The following is a 21,739-nucleotide window of genomic DNA, read 5'->3' as shown; positions in this document are numbered from 1 at the left end:
CTTCAAGAAATGGTGCTGGGAAAACTGGGTCACCAGATGCAGAAATAGGAAGCAAGTCCCCTACCTGACACATTTTGCCAAAATCTACAACATGGACCAAAGACCTAAATCTATGACCTGACATCAAATTGTTAGAGAACACTGGGGAAGGCCTGTAAGACATCAGCACAAAGAGTTCTTGCAAAAGACCCCAGAGGCACAGGAAATCAAAGCCAAAATTGACAAATGAGATTCTATCAAGTTGAGAAGCTTCTGCACTGCAAAAGAAAAAATCAGCAAGGTGAAGAGACAATCTACAGAATGGGAGAAAATATTCACAAACTATACAATTGATAAAGGATTAATAACCAGAATATATAAAGAAAACAACAAATTCAACAATGAAACAATCCATTTATGAAATGGGTAAAGGACTCAGAGACATTTTTCAAAAGAGGAAACCTAAATTGCCAACAGACTCACGGAAAAATGCTCAGGATCACTAGCTATCAGAGAAATGCAAATTAAAACCACACAATGACGTTTCACTTTACCCTCATTAGAATGGCTTACACACAGAAATCAACAACAAATGCCGGAAAGGATGTAGGGAAAAAAGGTACCCTAACCCACTGGTGGTGGGAATTTTAGCTGAACTAGTAAAGTCACTGCTGAAGATACTGTAGAGATATCTCAGAGGTCTGAATAAAGACCTACCATATGACCCAGCCATCCCACTCCTGGGACTCTACCCAAGGCAAATGAAATCAGCTTATGAAAGAGCTATCTGTACCTCCATGTTCACTGCAACTCAATTCACAATAGCAAAGACATGGAATAAATCCAAATGCCCATCAACTGAAAACTGGATAAACAAATTATGGGAGACATACACCGTGGAATACTACACAGCAGTAAAAAAAATGAAGTCTGGTCATTTGTAACAAAATGGATGAAATTGGAAAATATAATCATTAGTGAAATAAGCCAGTTCCCAAAGGACAAATTCTGTATGTTCTCCCTGCACTGTGATATCCAATAGAGCATCTTAAAAGCAACATATAGAAATGATAGGGCTGGCGTCGTGGTTTACTTGGTTAATCCTCTGCCTGCGGTGCCAACATCCCATATGGGCACCGGGTTCTAGTCCCGGCTGCTCCTCTTCCAGTCCAGCTCTCTGTTGCGGCCTGGGAAGGCAGTGGAGGATGGCCCAAGTGCTTGGGCCCCTGTGCCCACATGGGAGACCAGGAGGAAGCACCTGGCTCCTGGCTTTGGATCGGTGCAGTTCCAGCCATAGTGGCCATTTGGGGGGTGAACCAACGGAAGGAAGATCCCTATCTCTTTCTCTAAAAAACTCTACCTGTCAAATAAAAAAATGAAACTGACATTTTCAAAACCAATGTTTTTGAACAGTCCTTCTCTTTGGACTGCTGCAGTTCCGGGTGTTGTGGCCATCTGGGGAGTGAACCAGTAGCTGGAAGACCTCTTTCTCTGTCTCTACCTCTCTCTGTAACTCTATCTTTCAAATAAATAAAATAAATCTTTAAAAAAACTTATGTCATGGGAAAAGCAAGTAGTAGGACTAAGTCCTTATATTCTATTGCACATTAAGGTGACTATAGTCAACAAGATTGTACTGTGTATTTTGAAACAGCTGGAAGAAAGGATTTTGAATTTTCTCAAAGAAATGGTCAATGTTTCTGGCATGAATCTTAACTACCCTGGTGTAATCATTACAGGATGCATACATATATTCAACCATCATATTGCACCCCATAAATATGTACAATTTTAATGTGTCAGCCAAAAGTAAAACTTAAAAATAAGCTTAATTCTTTGTTATAAAGTGAATGATGCCACCTTCAAGTGCATGTGCAAAAACTTTGGTCCCACCATGACTGCCTCAAGGGATGGTCTTTAGGGACATCATTAGGTTGCATTAGGTACTAAGTGTGGCACCTTAATTCTGTAAAACTGTTTTTGTGAAAGATCTCTCTCCTTTTCCTGTACACACGAGGGCACAGCACAAAGACAGCTGTTTCCAAGCCAGACATCTCGTGAATCATCCATACGGTACCTCAGCATTGGACTTTCAGATACCAGAGCTGAGAGAAAACATGATCTGCTGTTTAAGCTACCCAAGGTGTGGTATTTTACGGCAGCCTATAGAACTGCTATAGCCTCTGAAGAAAATCACGTAAGAAACATCCTCCCATGATTGAGAGTTCATGTTTTGTCTTCCTGAAATGAATAGTCTTCATCAGAATTTCATTATGAAAAACCTAGGCATGGATTCCATTTTTTTTGCACTAAAATCAACTTTTTTTTTTTTTTTTGACAGGCAGAGTGGACAGTGAGAGAGAGACAGAGAGAAAGGTCTTCCTTTGCCATTGGTTCACCCTCCAATGGCCGCCGTGGCCGGCGCGCTGCAGCCGGCGCACCGCGCTGATCCGATGGCAGGAGCCAGGTGCTTCTCCTGGTCTCCCATGGGGTGCAGGGCCCAGGTACTTGGGCCATCCTCCACTGCACTCCCTGGCCACAGCAGAGAGCTGGCCTGGAAGAGGGGCAACCAGGACAGAATATGGCGCCCCGACCGGGACTAGAACCTGGTGTGCTGGCGCCGCTAGGCAGAGGATTAGCCTAGTGAGCCGCAGTGCCGGCTAAACTTATCTTTAAATTAAATTTTCCACGAAATGTTTGAAGTACCCCAATATATTAACCTTTTTAAAAGCTAAGTTTGGGGACCAGCATTGTGGTGTAGCAGGTGAAGCCACCACCCGCCATGCCAGCATCTCATATAGGCACTGGTTCAAGAACTGGCTGCTCCACTTCCATTCCAGTTCCCTACTTGTGTACCTGGGAAGTGGATGGAAGGTGGCCCAAGTACTCAGACTCTTGTAAACCCCTGGGAGACCTGGAAGAAGCTCCTGGCTCCTGGTTTTGGCCTGACCCAGCCCCAGCTGTTGTAGGCAATTGGGGAGTGAATCAGTAGATGGAAGACCTCTAATTCTGCCTTACACACACACAAACTAAATCAGTCGTTTATCAGGCTTACAACTCATAGGTGTCTTTCTCAAAGCCCGAGAACCATCCTTTTGAAACTTATCAAGAAACAGTGTCTCTGTGTGTGCCTGTCTCCCTCTCTCCCTCCCTCCATTTCTATAAGGGAAAAGGAACTTAGGTTCGGTGGGTGTTTCCTGCACCAAACTGTGCTTTGGATACAGCTAATTACCTACCAGGGACAGTTATCACAATTATTAAGTACATTATTTAAGATGAACTATGGGTGAGTAACTATGCTGTTAAATCTTCCTGCAGGAAACATTACTGGTGGCCTTGAGAGTGAGTATGTAGTAGCTTCTATCTGTCTTTGTGGAATCTTAATGGATTGCATCCCATTCTGGTTTAATGCTTATTCAATAATAAAGCTTGGTTTTCCCTCTTCCATTTTTGTGTATGTTTTCTAGGTTGGGAGGATATTTTGTTTCCAATTAGATTTCTCTAACATTTCCAAGTGTTGGGGCAATTGTTAGTCCAGGTCCATTGAGTTAGTATCTGTAATTCCTCTTTCTGTCACTACAGCATCCAAACAATGAGAAGTTCTGCTGGACTTTGTTACGTCTTAAGTAAGAGTAAGCTGAGGATGAGGAAAAAAGGCTATAGACTAACGATGCCTTTGTCCATATGACCACAGCACCACCTGAAATGTTTGGAAAAAATCAGATTGCTTTGGTTAGTGGGCTAGTTAGGGGAAAGTGCCCTCTGCTTGTAGTAGGAAGAATTGACATGTGAGCCCACTTCTACTACTTACTATTTATGTGATTCTTACAAAACACCTCAATCCCAACCTTTTCTGAAGATGCCTCATACTCTTTATAGGGTCCCAGAAAGGACATAGTGCATTATCATAGGTATGCTTGATGCAATGGACTTTTAGGCTGTAACATTTGCCTGTATTCATAAACCTTGCTGTCTAGACTAACATTTTCAGGCTTATTTACAAATTGGCTTACTCCTAAAAAAAAGGAATACTGACTTTCTTCTTTTCCATTTCACCCTTTAATTCTGCTCCCTTAAATTTACTTGTAGTGAATTCCCTGTCTTTCAACACCATGTTATTTCCTTTCTTTAATAATGTAGGACGGAGTGCCTAAAGTTTTGCACTATTTAATTTGGTTCTACATTGGAAGTTATGGTTGCTAAGAGGGCTGCTCTATCAAGTTATCTTGTCTGTTCAGTTAAAGAGAATTCAAGGTGTTTCTAAACCAAGGGAATGAAATGACTTCCAGCGGAAAATAAAACGAAATGAAGCCTAATAGCATAGGACCAGATAGCAATGCAATTGAGAGCTAGAATCAGTCTAGTGTGTCCTCAATCTATCATAAACACATTTTACATTATAAACACATTTTATAGGTAAACAGCCACATGTTCTTTCTAATTTGGTCTTGAGGTTGCCCCATTGAAAGTGCCCATAATTCAAAATGGCCACCCCTTAGGAGAGACCTGATGTGGCAAAATCAATATCAGAAGTGTTTGTCAGGTGAGACCCAAGGGGTGAAACCAAAGTGTGTGAAACTTGGCTGGCATTGCGGCTCACTAGGTTAATCCTCTGCCTGCGGCGCCGGCACCCTGGGTTCTAGTCCCGGTCGGGGTGCCGGTTCTGTCCCGGTTGCCCCTCTTCCAGGCCAGCTCTCTGCTGTGGCCTGGCAAGGCAGTGGAGGATGGCCCAAGTGCTTGGGCCCTGCACCCCATGGGAGACCAGGAGAAAGTGCCTGGCTCCTGACTTCCGATCAGTGCGCCGGCCGTAGTGGGCATTTGGGGGTGAACCAATGGAAGGAAGACCTTTCTCTCTGTCTCTCTCACTGTAACTCTGCCTGTCAAAAAAAAAAAAAAAAAAAAAAAAGGAAAGAAACTCATTACTTACTGGTTCCAGAGAAGTTAGGGCTGCCTATGGGAGTCTGGTGGGAAGCTCGGAGTCCATAAAGAGCAAGAGAGCAGAGACAGAAGACTTGTGGGAAATCTGCCTTTATTAACATCAGGATGTTATCCCTCAGTGGGCTGTTATGGGTCAGCAGATTTAAAGATAAAGCTTAAGAAGGGTGAACTCACTTTTACCTCATCCTGTCATCATTGTAGTCAGCAGCTGTAGGGTATGTTGAGTTTTGGGTCTGTGTGATGAGGAACTAATGGGCTAACTTGCAAACAACCATTCAGGAAGGACAAGTTTTAACTGGAACAGTGGGTGAAGAAGTTTCAACCAACTCTTAGTGGCCTGAACATGGATGCTCAGACAACTATATTTAGTAAATTTGTGAAACTTTTCTATAGAACCTCTTAGAAGCTTCACACAATATTTTATAGGAACAAAAACTAAACTTTTCAAATAATTCAAAGTCACCCTTTTGGTTTGAACTATTGGCAGGGATCAGGTTTCTAGTGTCTTCTATTATATGTAAAAAGGGATATGATTTTTAGGTGAAACCTAAGATATGAGAAAAAAAATGTGAGGCAAATATGTAGTCCTGAACCTCAGTTAGGCAAGCGTGAAAGTGTTCTTGTTTTATTTCACAAAGGACTTCCTTCGTTTTAGTTTTGCTGCTGTTTTTACTGCAGACCACATGAGGGTCTTCTTTTGATTCTATAAAATACATTCTTTCATTTGGAAATCACGTTTTTGTTGACTCTATGTTTTCCTGTTATCATCTTCAAGTGTTCTTTTCATGTAGAGGTTTTGTTTGTAAACATATTATTACAAAGGCCTTTTATTACAGTTGCTGCCAAAGAACAACCCTGAATTAGCTACAGGTGTCCTCAACCTTGTCCCAGGACTAAACGATGGTTCTCAAAGTTCGATCCCTGAATTGCCAGCTTCGGTGGCACCTGGGACCTTGTTATACATGCAAATTCACAGACCTCTGAATCAGATGGATCCAGCAACCTGTGGCCCAACAAGCCCTGCAGGTGACTTAATGTGCTCCAGTAGCAGGGGACCACCAGTGTGCTACTGTAGAACTCTAAATGAGGTAATCCATCTCCTGAAAGTACATAGAAATGGATTTTCAGTTGAGGCTGATTACTATTATTCTATTTAGTAATGGGATCAGAAAAATAGTGATGGTCAAGATTCTTGTTGGCTGGATGGCCGTGCTTTGCAGGCATCATGATTTATTCCAGGGACTCGCACGGAGTTTGCAAACATGCCTCTTCTGAAGTGCTCAGACTCAATTAAAGACCTTTCGAGGCAGTAGCCAAGACAAGTGTTTCAAGGGCACTTCTAATTACCTTGTGTTCTTTTCTCTCAATGGTGAGTTTTTCTGACTTTGCTTCTCTCTCCTCGCTGTGTGCCCTTTCTCAGAACTTGCACTGACTCCACAGGATTTGATAATAACTTCCTGAATGCTGTTTGAGAACCAATTGCTCCCTTGACTGTATCTCTCATCTGCACAGTGGACACAGTCACTTAGATCTCCTTCTATTAAGCTTGACATAAAGAAACAGAGCTGGATTTACAGGAGCCTCAATGCAGTCCCATCTAAACTTCCACGTTCTGGTCAGAGGCAAGTTCACGGACAGAAGTGACCCAAGTTCACCACTCTTTCTCCTGTGCCTGGCTTCCTTCGTAATAACCTGTATGTTCTTCCTTCATGACATTTCTCATATCCATCCCTTCGTCCCCGCTCCTGTTATTACTATATTGAGACCATGGGTCCTTAAATTGAAGAAATGATTTTCACAAGACTTTGCTCCCTCCCTTCATTCCTTCTCAGAAACAGATGCCATAACGCATACTTTCCATGGACCTGTTTGGTCTCCAACCTCCACGCTCCTGAGCCTGCCATTCAAAGCTGCACAAGTTGAATCACAAGCGACTCTTTCATCTCCCTTCTACTCCCTCTGTACTTTTGTGGCTCTCAAACTGAGTGCCACCCAGGAGGCTCATGAAAAGGAACCTTTGAGCCCAAGTCCTACAGTTTTTAACTCAGTAGTTTGGGGTTGAAGGCTCAGATTTTGGATTTCTAAGTAGCTCCCTGGTCTTCTGAACACCATGCTGGTGCTTGCCCCATGCCCATTCGCATGCTAAAGCTCTAACCTTCAGTGCAGTCGTGTTTGGGGCTGGGGTCACAAGTCAGACAAGGTCACAGAATAGGACTGGTGACCTTATGAGACAGGGAGCTCCTGCTCACCTTCTCTCTACCATGTGGGATACAGCATGAAGGAGGTGGTCACAAGCCCTGAACAGAACACTCAACAGAGACTGAACTGGACAGCATCTTGAACTTGGACTCGCCAGCCTGTGGTGTGTTGTTGCAAGCACTAGCAGACAGAGGCAGCAGCAGCTAATCCTGATGCTACCCACGACTGCACTTTGAGAGTTCCTCTCTACTCCACTCTGCCGGGTCTGCTGCCAAATTGACCTCTTTGTCTGCCTCACAACCCCATCTTCTCTCCTTGCCTGAACCTCGTATGTCTTTGAAAGCTCACAGCCATAGCATTTCTGTGAGGCCTTCCCTGCTCCTTCCTCCCTCCTCTGAAAGGACATATAATTTTCCTTTATGCTCATCTGCCATCTAGCATCGTCTACTTTGTATAATCCTTTTTCTCTTCATATTGCTGTTTTAGTTTCACTGTGACTCTTTGGAGCAGATAATTTGTCCCCTGTGTCTCCCAACCAGCAGAGTGCTTTGTGCACAGCACAGGCACAATACATGCATGGCTATTTGACAACCATGCAGAGAAGGAGTTCATAGAAACTACCAGTGTGAGTCATGCAGGTGTCATAGTCTCTCAAGCACTCTGACAGCCTCTCAGAGATGGAGAGGCACAGCCTAGGATGGGCACACACTGGTGGCTTCCTTGCTCAGAGAGCTGCATCCTAAGAGTGGAGACAGGATTAGTCCCTCTTAGCTAATGTTTTGTACAATGAGGAGTTTCTTTTTCAGGCAGGAAACATCTAATAATAATAATGTGAAAGAAGGACATTCATTGACAGATTGCTGTGTGCCAAGTGCTTTTGATTGTTACCTATTGTAGTCCTCCCCACAGGATGGCAGAGCGGGAACTATGGTGCTACCCATTTCACAGATAGGAAAATGGAGGCTTACAGAAGTTAACTGACTTATCCCAGGCAGAGGAAGAACAGATTCTTGGACCATGACTGCACACATATATGGTTCCCTACTTCCCAATTTAAATCAAATATATCTATTTCTTGCCTCTTTTCCATAAATAGAGACTTTTATCCATAAGTTCATAAAAACTTGAATTTCAACCTTTACAGATTTATGTTTACTATTGCTAAGTCACTTAAGACAGTTTATATCCCTCTTAGTAATGTAAATTAAACACTTAAAAATAAGGCTTAGCTTCTACCATGGAAAGATGAAAAAATATTCCATGTTCTCTTTTATGTGTTAGTTGTAAAAGACATTTGAAGATACTACAAAACATTTGAGGAAAGTGGGATTAAAACACAAGTTATTTTTGTGCACAAAGCTCAACATGCATGCATAGTTTATTCATAACCCACATCTTCCACAAAGTTCCTGAAGACCCCTCCTTGTGCAGGTTGTGAGCAATAGTCTGCAGTGACCCATCAATGCCACGGACCCCTGGGCTCCCAGAACCTGCGCTAAGTAAACAGATACAGGTGTGACGGCCCAGTTGGCCCAGAGATTTGTACTGCTTTTTGCTTTCTAGACTCAGTGATTCTAAAAATGTTTTTCTGACATGCCAGCATTACTGTAAGACTCCAAAACAACTGATTCTGACCACTGTTTTACTCTCATATGAGACCCAAGAGTAACAGCAGGATCAAAAACACCAAAGAGTATCATAATTATCCTTGATGAATCTTACATGTATTATAATACTTTGAAATATTATAAGTATTATTATTTTATTAAGTTTATTATATGTATATTTGTATAATACATATAAGAATTATGATTTTTTTAAATATCTGCTTTGTCATCACCTCAGCATTAGCTTAACTTTAAACAGTGCACTATGCAATCAATTACTGAGTAATTTCCTCCAAAAATAAATTTTATAAGATTAAATTATATAGGGGCCGGCACTGTGGCATAGTGGGTAAAGCCACCACTTACAGTGCAGGCATCCCATATGGGCACCAGTTCAAGTCCCAGCAGCTCCACTTCCAATCCAGCTCTCTGCTATAGCCTGGGAAAGCAGTAGAAGATGGCCCAAGTCTTTGGGCCCCTACACCCCAGTGGGAGACCTGGAAGAAACTCTTAATTCCTGGTATTGGATCAGCACAGCTCCAGGCATTGTGGCCAATTGAAGACTGAACCAGTGGATGGAAGACCGACCTCCCTCTCCCTCTCCCTCTCTCTCTCTCTCTCTCTCCTTCTGGCTCTCCTTCTCTCTGTGTGTAACTCTGACTTTCAAATAAATAAACCTTAAAAAATTACATATAATATTTTTACACATACACACACACAATATTATAGATATAGTACATGGCTCCCTCTCCAAATAATTATCCTAGCCACAGAACGATTTTGAAATCCTTTGAATCCTAAAGAGAAAATTTAATGGGGATTTTTATTTAAATCCACAAATGATAATCCAAAGCCATGAAAGACTTCAAATATCTACTACTTTGAATTAATTGCATTTTGGTAATCAATTAAACCAATTTAATTTACATAGCAAAGTGTGCTTGTCATATTTCTTTTTAAAGGAAAGTTATAACTTTAAAATAAATACCTGGCTATTTTTGGATCATCTGAAAGTTCACAAAATTTTAAGACAGAAAAAAATCACTGTCATTTTCCACACAGAGGTAACTTCTGTTTTACTAATTTGACATCACTTGCTCTAAGCTAATTTACTCAACTTCGAGTCTGTCCACATCTTTCCACCCCTATTCTCACTGCACTCCCCTGAACGTTTGCTACATCCTCCGTCTCGCCTGCTGCCTTCCAATGTGTTTCCTTTCAAGCTATTTTCTACACTGCACTCCTGCTCAAACCCTGCCACTGACATCCAGTGCCCCTGGCTACGAGGATTATCTCAAAAGGGTACCCAGACACAGTGTGGAACACTGGACCAATGATGCAAAGGTCTCTGTGTGACTTTGTGGTGTTGTTCTGGGGCTAGAGTGTGGGAAGAGCATGTGAAGGTGGCAGGAACCATAAGAGCTCTCAAAGGAGAAGGTCTGGTTATCAGGCAGGTCTTCATCTCTGATCTTCATCTCTGATGTCAAGAGTTTTCCTTTGGGGCCGGCACCGTGGCACAGCAGGTAAAGCTGCTCCACTTAAGATCTAGCTCCCTACGAATGGCCTGGGCAAGCAGCAGAAGATGGCCCAAGTATTTGGGCCCCTGTATCCATATGGGAGACCCAGAGGAAGCTCCTGGCTTTGGCCTGGCCCAGTGCTGGCCTTTGCAGTCATCTGAGTAGCAGATGGAAGCTCGCTCTCTTTCTCTCATTGTATCTCTGACTTTCAAGTAAATAAATAAATCTTTTTTAAAAAAGTTTTTGTTTATTTTAAATATATATGTTGTTCATTTTCATATTCATTTAAAACAATCTCAGCCTTTGAGAGGCAAATAGCACATAATTCTTTTAAATCCAAAAATAGGGATTCTACCACCTCCAATATTAAGCATGACTTGGAATGAGAAATGAAAAACTTTCAACATACAAACACACACACAGGGTTGTTGGTTTAGTGTTATGAAAACATTAATCTTTCAGGTATTCATGCCAAGCAATGAGGAAGCAATGGAAGGGCACCTGTTCTAAGCTAGAGAAATGTGTATTTTAGTCTACCAGTGCACTAAACATTATATTGCCCCATTACCTCCCATACAAGAAACACCTACCTACTCATTCCATGCTGCATGAACTTGTACATTCTACCAATGGTATCACTGACAACTTCCAGTTGTCTCAATTTGATTTCAAATTTCCAGGTAAGATGAAATGCTGGGTGGGGTAACTACGCTATGAGAAGCTAGGGTGTGTGATTCTGATGTCCTGCCCCGAGTGTGATGGACATACTCCTGCAAAAGCTCTTTTTGCTCATTCTAGACAACTCAGTCATCAACATTTGATGTTTTCCCTCACCCCAAAGAGAATTATTCTGAAGCTTGACCTGCTTATTTCAACATGTTATTCTTCAGTGATCCCATTGAAAAGTAGTTGATATGGGGAAAAATAACCAGTAAAGTCATAAAGATTGGTCTTTGTGTTAATCAGGGAATTAATATCAAATAGATGGAAATTCACATTAGAGTAATAGTAGGATGAATTAAGAAATAGACATGGGGCCTGCCGGCACCGTGGCTCACTTGGTTAATCCTCCGCCTGCAGCGCCAGCATTCCATAAGGATGCCGGGTTCTAGTCCCGGCTGCTCCTCTTCCAGTCCAGCTCTCGGCTGTGGCCTGGGAAGGCAGTGGAGGATGGCCCAAGTGCTTGGGCCCTGCACCCGTGTGGGAGACCAGGAGGAAGCACCTGGCTCCTGGCTTCAGATCTGCACCGCGCCGGCTGTAGCGGCCATTTGAGGGGGTGAACCAATGGAAGGAAGACCTTTCTCTCTCTCTCTCTCTCTCTCTCTCTCTCTCTCTCTAACTCTGCCTGTCAAATAAAGAAAGAAAAGAAAGAGACATTTACAATCGTTTTAGTGGATGCCTAGAGAAACTGAAAGGGAGAGTGGAGCTACTTGCACTTGTAGTCCGTAGTGACTGAAAAGCAGAAGCAGTTACTGGAATTCGAAGCCAGCGTTCTCTAAGGAAGGCACATCGACAGGCTGAGAGTCAAAGGATCTGGCCAGCCTGAGCGGACCATGCGCAGAGTGAGCCTGCAGAATGAATACTTGGCTTCCCTCTTCCTGCTCATGAGGCTTCTGAGGGGCTCTCGACTACATGATGCAAAGAGGGCACAGGGAGCAAGAGCCCCTGGTTTTACTTCACACGGCTCAGCATCCTGGGGAGAGGTGTGGTTCACAGAGACAAACACCAGGTGTTCAGCACACTCATTGCAGTTTACCAAGCACTAAAAGCAAAGCCCAGCACATGGTGGATACTGCTAAATGCAAGTCAGGAGAAAGGACAGAGGAAGCTCTCAGTAACCAAAGACAAGCGCACTCATATGCTTGTTTCTTTCTTGTTTTGAATTTCATGCAGATTGAATCACACATCGTGATTAAAGAATCTGATAAAAATTAGTCATCTTCTGCTTACATCTAACTTTACATACTCCTTTGTTTTCATCCAATGCCATTTACTGTTGTTATTTTGTATGTTAATTAATGAATATTATTAGCCTTAGAAGTATGTAAGTACACACACACAGACACATTTTGGGTACTACACAATGGCTAACACAGGACCATGAACACAGCTGCTATCAATAAAGGTTTGTGAACATATAAATTCAAACATGACGACGCTATTACAAGGCACATTTGCTTATAATCCCATAGATTTAGATATGGTTATAAAGTTTATAATCAGATTAAATGTGGGGATCACATTACATCACATAATTTAAAATTTTAATTATTTATATTATATATTATTAAATAAATATCATTCCTTTGCTCTAAAGGTCACCAAGTCCCCACCTTGCACTATACTAATCACTTGGATTTCCAGGACAAATACACACAACGCAATGAATACACTGTGAGAGGAGAGAATTACCATTTGGCAGCCAGAGTACGACTGACAGTGTTAGGGGATGATGCAATGGACCCTTCTGCAGGCGGGGGATAGGGAAGGAAGATACAGCAGCAACATCCTACACACAAATAACACAGCAGACTCAGGAGGAATGGCCTCAGGCTGCATTTGAAAGGGTTTCCTGAAAGCCCAGTGCACTGTCTTACAAGCATTCACCTTGGATCCCTACAACCTAAGTGCTTCCCATTCACACTCACAGGGTGTCCTGGCTCCTGAGCCTGCCCAATACTGAGGTGCAATGAGAGGACACTGGGAATCAAAGGATGAAATTAGGAGTTTGGTGAGGGGAAAAAAGTATCCAAATTATCTCCTATGCAGAAGGGAGAGTTGGTCGTACTGCAAGGCAAAGCAAGGAGGAGGCAGGGTACCCAACTATCTGAAATGAGGGAAAGAAAGATTGTGGAGAGTCATAAACCACTGATTGCTTTGCTGATGGAAATGAGTGGGAGGTAGTGGGCCTTAGCAAATTTATCAATATATTTTTGACTCAGTGCCTCGTGAAAAATGCGGGTAACATTCCAGTTTCGGGGTGGGGAACTTTGGGGAAGAATGGCATGTAAGTAGATAGCGTTCTTGATGCACCATAGATACTAGCTCAGCGTTCCCGGAACCTTACCAAACACCTGCCATTTCTGCTCTGGGAAGGCAATCAACATATTCAGAACCAGACCACAGTACCGTTTCTATTCAAGTTGTTTATCCACAGCTTTTTGACTGCACCAAGGATCCTCATCCAGTTTTATGAAGCGAATGACAACTGAATGCAGTGTCTGAGGAGGCAGAGTTCATGGATTCCTATCTATTTCTCTCCTCGTGACTTTCAAGAAGTGTTAATATTTCTCTTTAGGCACTGGGGGCACTGCTATCTAGTCTAGTGGTTCCTGGAGAAAGGCACTGAAACAGACCTGTTGAATAGGATTCCAGACCTCTGGTCATCCCTAAAGTCCTCACTGGTTAAAATGAGATGCTACCTCTATGTTTCAAATCAGCATCAAGTTGAAAATGGCCAAGTGGGTTATTACTGCTGCACACAAGCTAGACATTCCTCAGCATTTCCCCCGTAGACGACCGTGTAAGTGACCTTTCAGATGCGGCTCCTTCCCAAACATCTCATTTTCTCATTATGCTGCCAGTTCTGTCAAATAAAAAGCATCATTGCTAAATTCCCCTACAATTCTGATAACTCAGAGAAATGCTTCTTTTCTACTTCTGGGCATGCATTCTATAGATTGAAGGAGATAATGTGAGATGATTAATGCTTTCACTCGCGAACATGACCATGTTTGAAAAAGTCTGAAATTTTCCCTCTGCAGAATACAAGTGTGCTTGGATGTATAATTTGACATGTAAATTTTTCAACCTGTATTATGGATACTGTCACAAATAACACCAATTTTTTTCTACTTAAATTATAAAAATGACCAATAAATATAAGAGTGACCAATCCGACATAACAGCAATGTAATATAACGAATATAGTGAAAAATATTCATAGAATCCAAAGTGTACACCAATAGCTCTCTGCTTTCCATTTCAAATGGAAATACATTACATACTGCTTCAGCAGGATATGGGTTATTAAGATGACTAAAATGATATGATTCAAATTTTAAGAAACCTCACATAAGCAATCCTCAAAGATTTTACTCATGAAAACCAAAACAGAGAATAGATCATGGAATAAAATATTGCAGCTTATATTTCATTTCATATAATCATTAACTACAAAAGCTTTTTTTCTTTATGAAATGGATGTAACTTAGACATAAAATATCCCTTTTCTGTGTAAAGCTTTTGTGATTGTTTCCTCAAGCTGAAAAGGAAAAAAATGCAAAAAATCTCAGATAAGGAACCAGAATACCACACAGGATGGCTCAGCAATTAATCACACTGTGCCTCATTCCAAATTGTGTTACCCATTGACAATAAATGCGTAATGTGTTACAGTGTTATACATTTCTCACTGTCTACTACTGCATGCAGTATTCAAAGAGGCCTTGATATAACAAAAGAGCTGTTACAAAAAGAAACCCTTTTTTGTTTGGATGATTAATATCCTAATCAAGATGCAAAAAATGTATTTCATACCTGTTTTTAAAACAGTAAGTAACACATCCTGCAGAACTAATACAAAAAATACAAATTTTCAAGCAAATATCTACACTGAATTGTCAGCTTTTAGAGCAAAATTACATAATAATTTTTACAAATATTAAAATAATTCAACACTACCCAAGTCTACTGTAGTGTTCTGTACTGACAAGGAAATTAAAGACATTTTAACAATATTTATTGAGCAAAATAAGATAGCAATGTGCTATATTTTGTACCACAAGCAAAATAAACACTTTTCCCTAATAAAAACACACTATGGAGGTGCTTGCCACACTGAAATATTAACACTAATAGTACCATTGTATACTTTACTGCACAGATTCTACCTCTTCATGACCAATAGATCAATCAGCTCACTACCTTCTCTGCCTTACCTGTCTCCTCAAGCCAGCATCTCCCCTCTTCTAACACGATCTACTTTACATCAGTTCTCACTTCCAGCCTGTATTAGAGCGAGGTGTCCCAGTCTCAGCACTATCTCCACTGGAAGCCAGATGATGGTCTTTGGCCATGGGGAGCTGTCCTAAGTGCTGTAGAATGCTTAGCAGCATTCCCAGCCTCCATCTGCTTGATGTCAGTAACATGACCACTACTCCCAGATGTCGGAACAAAGCTCTCCAGATACTGGGGGACACAATCACCCTGCTTGAGAACACGCTATTAGAGCAACTTATACACCTATCATCCTATTCAGCTTTGAATATATTCTTTCTTGTATGAGACTTAGTGTGTAGATCATACTAAATAAACATTTGTTGAAAGAATGCAGAATAAGATGGTGTTTTAGCACTTCAGTTCCTTGGTAGAACATTATGTTATGCCTATAAATTGAACTTAGGAGTCTAAGAATACTTACACATCCATTTTGGAGTTGTTTGATTTCCAGTGTTTGGAATCGACAGAGAATAGAAAACAGTGCTTTTCCAATACAATAGATCTCATTTGAACTCTGTGATGCATAAATTATTTTTTTGACTGGTAGAGTGGACAGTGAGAGAGAGAGACAGAGAGAAAGGTCTTTCTTCCGTTGGTTCACCCCCCCCCCCCACAATGGCCACTGCGGCCAGCGCACTGCACTGATCCAAAGCCAGGAGCCAGGTGCTTCTCCTGGTCTCCCATGCGGGTGCAGGGCCCAAGCACTTGGGCCATCCTCCACTGCACTCTGGGGCCACAGCAGAGAGCTGGACTGGAAGAGAAGCAACCGGGACAGAATCTGGTGCCCTGACTGGGACTAGAACCCGGAGTGCTGGCGCCGCTAGGTGGAGGATTAGCCTAGTGAGCCATGGCGCTGGCCAATGTGATGCATAAATTTATGATGGAACTCTACCACTTGAATTTTTTTCCTTTCATATGTTCTCTCTTTCTCTCTCTCCTTCTTTCTTTCCTTCCTTCTTCTAACTCCCTCCCTACCTCTAGTCCCTATCCCCTCTCCCCTCCCCTCCCCTTTTCTCCCCTTCTCTCCCCTTCCCTTCTCTCCCCTCCCCTTCTCTCTCCTCCCCTTCCCTCCCCTTCTCCTCTCCTCTCCTCTCCTCACCTCTCCTCTCCTCTCCTCTCTTCTCCTTTCTCCTTTCTCCTTTCCTTCCCTACCTCATTTTTTACTACTAGAAGAAAAAAAAAAAAAAAAACAAAGAAACAGGGAAGCAGGATCAAAAAAGAAGAAATAAGAAAAAATAGAGGAAGAAAAGGAAAAACTAGTGAGCAAGATAAAGCACAGTTATGAAAAAGTTGAATTAAAATATTTTCAAGGAATATCTTTCACCTTGAACACAGTAAAATATTCAATTAAAAGTCATTGATTTTCCTCCTTATATTTGATACCACAATTAATTTTCTAATACAGAAACACAAGAGATGAAACAGAAAATGGTGAGAAAGAAAATTTTAGAAAAGGAAAAGAAAATCAGAAATTCGAGTAAGAGATTATATGAAAGTAAGACAAATAAAACATGCATTAAAAAGGTACACTTAAATTTCTAAATAATCATGGGACATTTTATACAACATCTGTATGTTATGATTAATTAACACTTTAATGGTGACTTAATTTCATTTGAAATAATTATTTCCCTGCAGAGTATGAATTTGAAATTAAGGGTACAAAATAACTTTCTGGCTTTTGATCATAAGGTAAATGGAAACATGCAAATTTAAATAAATTTACCTACTTACAACTTGAATTTCATTAATTAGTTATGAACTCTTAATTTAAGAAAACATGAGAAAAAAAAAAGCCCAAGTATTGGATAAAATTATCTGTGGCATTTAGCCTTTATGTTTACGATCAGGGAGTTGTGTTCATTGATGAGAAGGGCATAGGATCTTGATCTAGACATGCTGGATTAGAATCTCACCCCTCACTTGTAATCTTGCATGTGGGTTATATTCCAGAAGTACAACCTGAGAGAAGAATTGAAAGGTAAGTATTTTATTTGGGAAGGGATCCCAGGGAAATGAGTAAGGAAGAATTGGTAAGAAAGGAAGAAGTAGAGAAGCTAATAAAGAATACTATCAAAGCAGCCCTGTTAGGGGACTGGCGCCCATCTCACAGGGGGATTCTGGAGTGAGGTATATGTAGAATATGCATTGGACTTGTCTTAAGTGAGGAAGATGGAGGTTTCCTTTCCTTTTTTAAAAACCCATCAACTTCCTGTATTTCACTGGTTGAGGGCTACTCTGTGGGGTGTTACCTCTTTCTGGCACTCCAGCTTAGCTTGTGTGAAGCTGAGCAGGTGTCTGCTGCACTAAGTCAGACAGTGGCAGGGGTCAGTTGTAAGCAAGGCTAGTGATTATTAGTTTACATTTCAATGATGCCATAATATCAGTAAGGTCTTTCTAGGTTGTATTAACAAAACATAAGTTTAACAAAAAAAAAACATAATAAATCTTAATAGGTACTTGAGATTGTGTGAAGCCCTACAAAATTATTTGGATAATGGCAAACATGTTTACACTCGAAACTAAGACTTCATTTGGTCATTTTGGACTCAATGCTACCAGTATAGTAAGTCCAAAAAGGGGATAGTTAATCCTAGTATTCATGGAAATAACCTGCATTGAGTACTAACAGAGTGCAAAGGGTAGAGTCCAAGAGCCTGTATTTCAGCATATCCAGTGTCAACTGTTCAGGATAGCATCCTGTATAAATAAGACTCTGAGAATTAAACTTCTTTATATACTGTTAGTAAAAGAGCCCTGGAAGTGGAAGATTCTGTGAAGCCAAAGACAATGTGCACTGGATAGCAGAATCTGGAAGTCTTAAGTATAAATCATGACTCTAGGGTTAACTACAAAAACAAATAGTGGATTCATTGCTATATTTTCCTTTTTGTTGCTTCAAAAATAACTCTAATGTTCAGGTAATTTCCATTTTATCTTTCCTTTCCCTCACAATCTTATAGAGGATGTAGTGTTGATAGATAACTTTATTGTTCAATTGATTTTCATGAATACTGAGATGGGAGTCTAATAGAAATTAAAGAGAGAAGAAATACTTCTCAGAAATTCTGGGTCCAGTAGCTGATGAAACTTTGGCTTGCTCCATTTCATGATTCAGCGTGGTTTTTGTAGGTAATCCTAATCCCTTCTTTTCAGTTTGGAAGTATAAGCACCTATCTGAGCAGGTAGAAAAGAAAATTACAGAGCAATGGCAGGTTGGACGAAGTGTGACAGTAGAGAAGCCTCTGTTAACAGCAAATCCATGGAAATGATATAGGGAGTTTGTTATGGCACAGGTGGATCTCATAGGTGGAAGTAGGGTTTTAAACTTCTTCCTGGAATCTCCTTCCAGAGGGCTGGCCACTAGGGGTAGATTTTCAAGCATGAAGAAGCCAGGGCATATGCTGCCACTGGCAATCACAGGGATCACTGAAGGGAGTTAAGATGGAGTAGATACCACTCATCAGAGAGCTACAGAGATAGGAAACTCCTCAACACAGGATCCCTAGATACACCCATGAGAAAGTCTGCTTTGGGATTTTGTATTGGGAGTGTCAAAGGCATCTTCTTCCTCCATGTTAGTTTTCACTTTCCAACAAAACCTGAGGTATAAAGGGGCCTAGAAGAGGAAGGGGAGGAGGAAAAAAAGAGGACATCAAACTTCGTTTATAGCTAAAGTGTTTGGAGCCTGAGAATTCTTTGTTGGGGGAGGTTGGAGGAGCAGGGAGAAGATGGAAATAAGTTTCCACAGAGCATGGTTGAAGCTAGTTATAGCAGAAAATGAATAGGCATTTCATACTCATATCCCATAAGTTTCAGTTCTGTAAAAATTTGTACACTCAGAAAAAGCCAGGAAGCATGTAATAGAAAAGGAAACTAAAATTAAAATTAGTTCTATTATGTGAGTGCATTGATATTTCAATCCTCTTTTTCCCAACATATTTTAATGCTGTTGTACAATCCATATATTAAGAAGGAGCCATATTCTATATACCCAAGTTAGTCATAAATGATAGATAGATAGATAGATAGATAGATAGACGGATAGAGTCCCATATTACTCAGTGATAGGGATACTCTATGAGAACTGCCTCACGAGGCAACTTTGCCATTGTGTAAATGTCAGAGATGTGCCTACCTGAACGAGGAGGTCCACAATGTCACTAGGTGATGTAATATCATGGGACCAGCACTGTAGATGCAATCTTTCCTTGACTGAAAGCTTATTACACAGTGCATGACTAATAAATACTAATCACCCTTATCCATGGTTTTACTTTCTGTGGTATCTGAGAAGTTACTACTGGTCAACCATGGTCCAAAATAACTAAATGAAAAATTCTGCATATAATTTCTACATTTTCAACTGCACGAGTTTTTCAATAGCCTGTTAACATCTCATGCCACCTGTCGCTCCCCCTCTTCATGGAGGAATGACACTAAACCCTGCCTAGGTTTCCTATCCGAGTCACGGCACCATTATGTCGCTCTCCCTCTTCGTGGAGGAATGACACAGGACCCTGCGCTGTTCTTTTGTCTGCTCGGCCCTCCCCGGGTTTGCTGCTGGTCCTTCCCGGGTTGGCTACCGTCCCTTCCACCTCCGTGGAAGGGCGGTTCCCCCTGCCACTTTCCCCACTTCCACGGGGGAGCGGCACACCGCCGGCCGGCTCTCTCGGGGGCTGCACAGGTGTTCCTTCAGATAGATGTTCCTGGTGCATGTTGTCTCTCTCCTCCTTTATAGTCCTCTTCCACCAATCCCAACTCTGCTACCCACACGCCGAGTACGCTGCTCTCCTCCAATCAGGAGCAGGATCAGCTCCTGCAGGTCATCACTCAAGTTGGCGAGAGGCAGCTGCGTAGAAGTTGTTACTCCCTTCTCAGCGCCATATTGTGGGAGAGCAGATGCATAGAATAAGTCTTAATTCCAGTAACAGTCTAGTCCGAGTTGTTCCCCACAGCCATCTGTTCTGTCCTTCCCAGGATATGAGTCATCCCTTTATCCAGTGTAACCATGCTATCCACCCATTGGTTACGTGTTGTGTCTTGGTCATCATACTGACTAATGTAGTATTACAGTGCTATGTTCAAGGCGCTCCTACTTAACTGTGGCCCCAAATCATAGGAGTAGTAATGCTGGAGATTCAAGTGTGCCCAGGAGAGTACTTTATAAGAATGTAAAAAAAAAAAAAAAAAAAAAAAAAAAAAAAGCCAGCGTCGCTTCTTACTAGGCTAATCCTCCGCCTGTGGCACCGGCACACCAGGTTCTAGTCCCGGTCGGGGTGCCGGATTCTGTCCTGGTTGCTCCTCTTCCAGTCCAGCTCTCTGCTGTGGCCCCAGAGTGCAGTGGAGGATGGCCCAAGTGCTTGGGCCCTGCACCCCATGGGAGACCAGGAGAAAGTACTTAGCTCCTGGCTCTTGGCTTTGGATCGGTGCAGCGCGCTGGCCATAGCGGTCATTTGGGGGGTGAACCAATGGAAGGAAGACCTTTCTATCTGTCTCTCTCTCTCACTGTCTATAACTCTCTGTCTCTCTCTCTCTCTCTCACTGTCTAACTCTGCCTGGCAAAAAAAATAAAATAAAAATAAAGAATGTAAAACAAAATCGGATGTTGAGTTTGCTAAATTGTATGGGAAGAATGAATCTTCTATCTGCACAGTTCTGAAGAAGGAAAAATAAATTCATGATATTTTTGCTACCACAGGTCTAAGTGTAAAGTTTGGCACAGTGTGTGATTAAGTGCTTGGTAAAGATGGAAAAGACTAAATTATAGGGTTAGAGTACTAACACGGTTTCAGGCATCCACTGGCAGTCTTGAAATGTATTCAATGCAGACAAAGAGAGACTCTGTGTGTGTGTGTATACATATATGTACACCTATAAATACAAAGCAAAACTTTTATGTTTTCATTTCCTCTGGGGATAAATCTCTATCACTGTTTATCTTATGCATCAGATTTGCATTTATATCTATAAAGTTCAGGAATCTTTGAGGAGCCTAGATTCAGGGAGTAATGCTTCCATTATTACTCTCTCTCTCGATAGTCATTCTTCAGTTCAACTTTCCCCTTTCTGGAGCAATCCCACAATGTAACCCTGGTTTACATGCCATAAGAAAAGGGATATTGGTAGCATCTAACTAGAGACTGTCAGAAAGCACATGGTGCTAAAGACAGGCAAAAACATCAAACCAGCACCTAACTTGGCATTATTTTTGATGCAGTTAGAAAAATATCTGTAAAGAAACACAAAGTCTGCAACATTTTTATTAAAGTTAAAAAATGGAATTTTATCATTTCTGAGGATCTTTCATGAGTGAAAACAGTGTATTGTTTGTTTTCATTATTTCTGTAGTAGTTTCAGTCTGTATTTTGATCTTTTTGACTCATATCAACAGTTTCAAGAACCTCTTAGAAAATGCCAGACCCGTAAAGGTGTGTAATTACCAAAATATAATAAGCCACAAAGTGCCTTGAAAGAAAAGTTTTTGAAGAGCATATC

At 41.4% G+C, this 21,739-nt stretch overlaps 1 protein-coding gene across 1 annotated transcript in view; it reads right to left on the bottom strand.

The window, feature by feature from the left end:
• The window catches only part of UNC13C (unc-13 homolog C), a 656,715-nt gene that overhangs the window by 72,282 nt on the left and 562,694 nt on the right, over positions 1-21,739 (bottom strand). The gene's annotated exons all lie outside the window — the stretch shown is intronic.

This window comes from Oryctolagus cuniculus, chromosome 12 (genome assembly GCF_964237555.1).
Source record: "Oryctolagus cuniculus chromosome 12, mOryCun1.1, whole genome shotgun sequence".
NCBI classification, from domain to species: domain Eukaryota; kingdom Metazoa; phylum Chordata; class Mammalia; order Lagomorpha; family Leporidae; genus Oryctolagus; species Oryctolagus cuniculus.
This window is presented reverse-complemented; position numbering and strand designations above follow the sequence as displayed.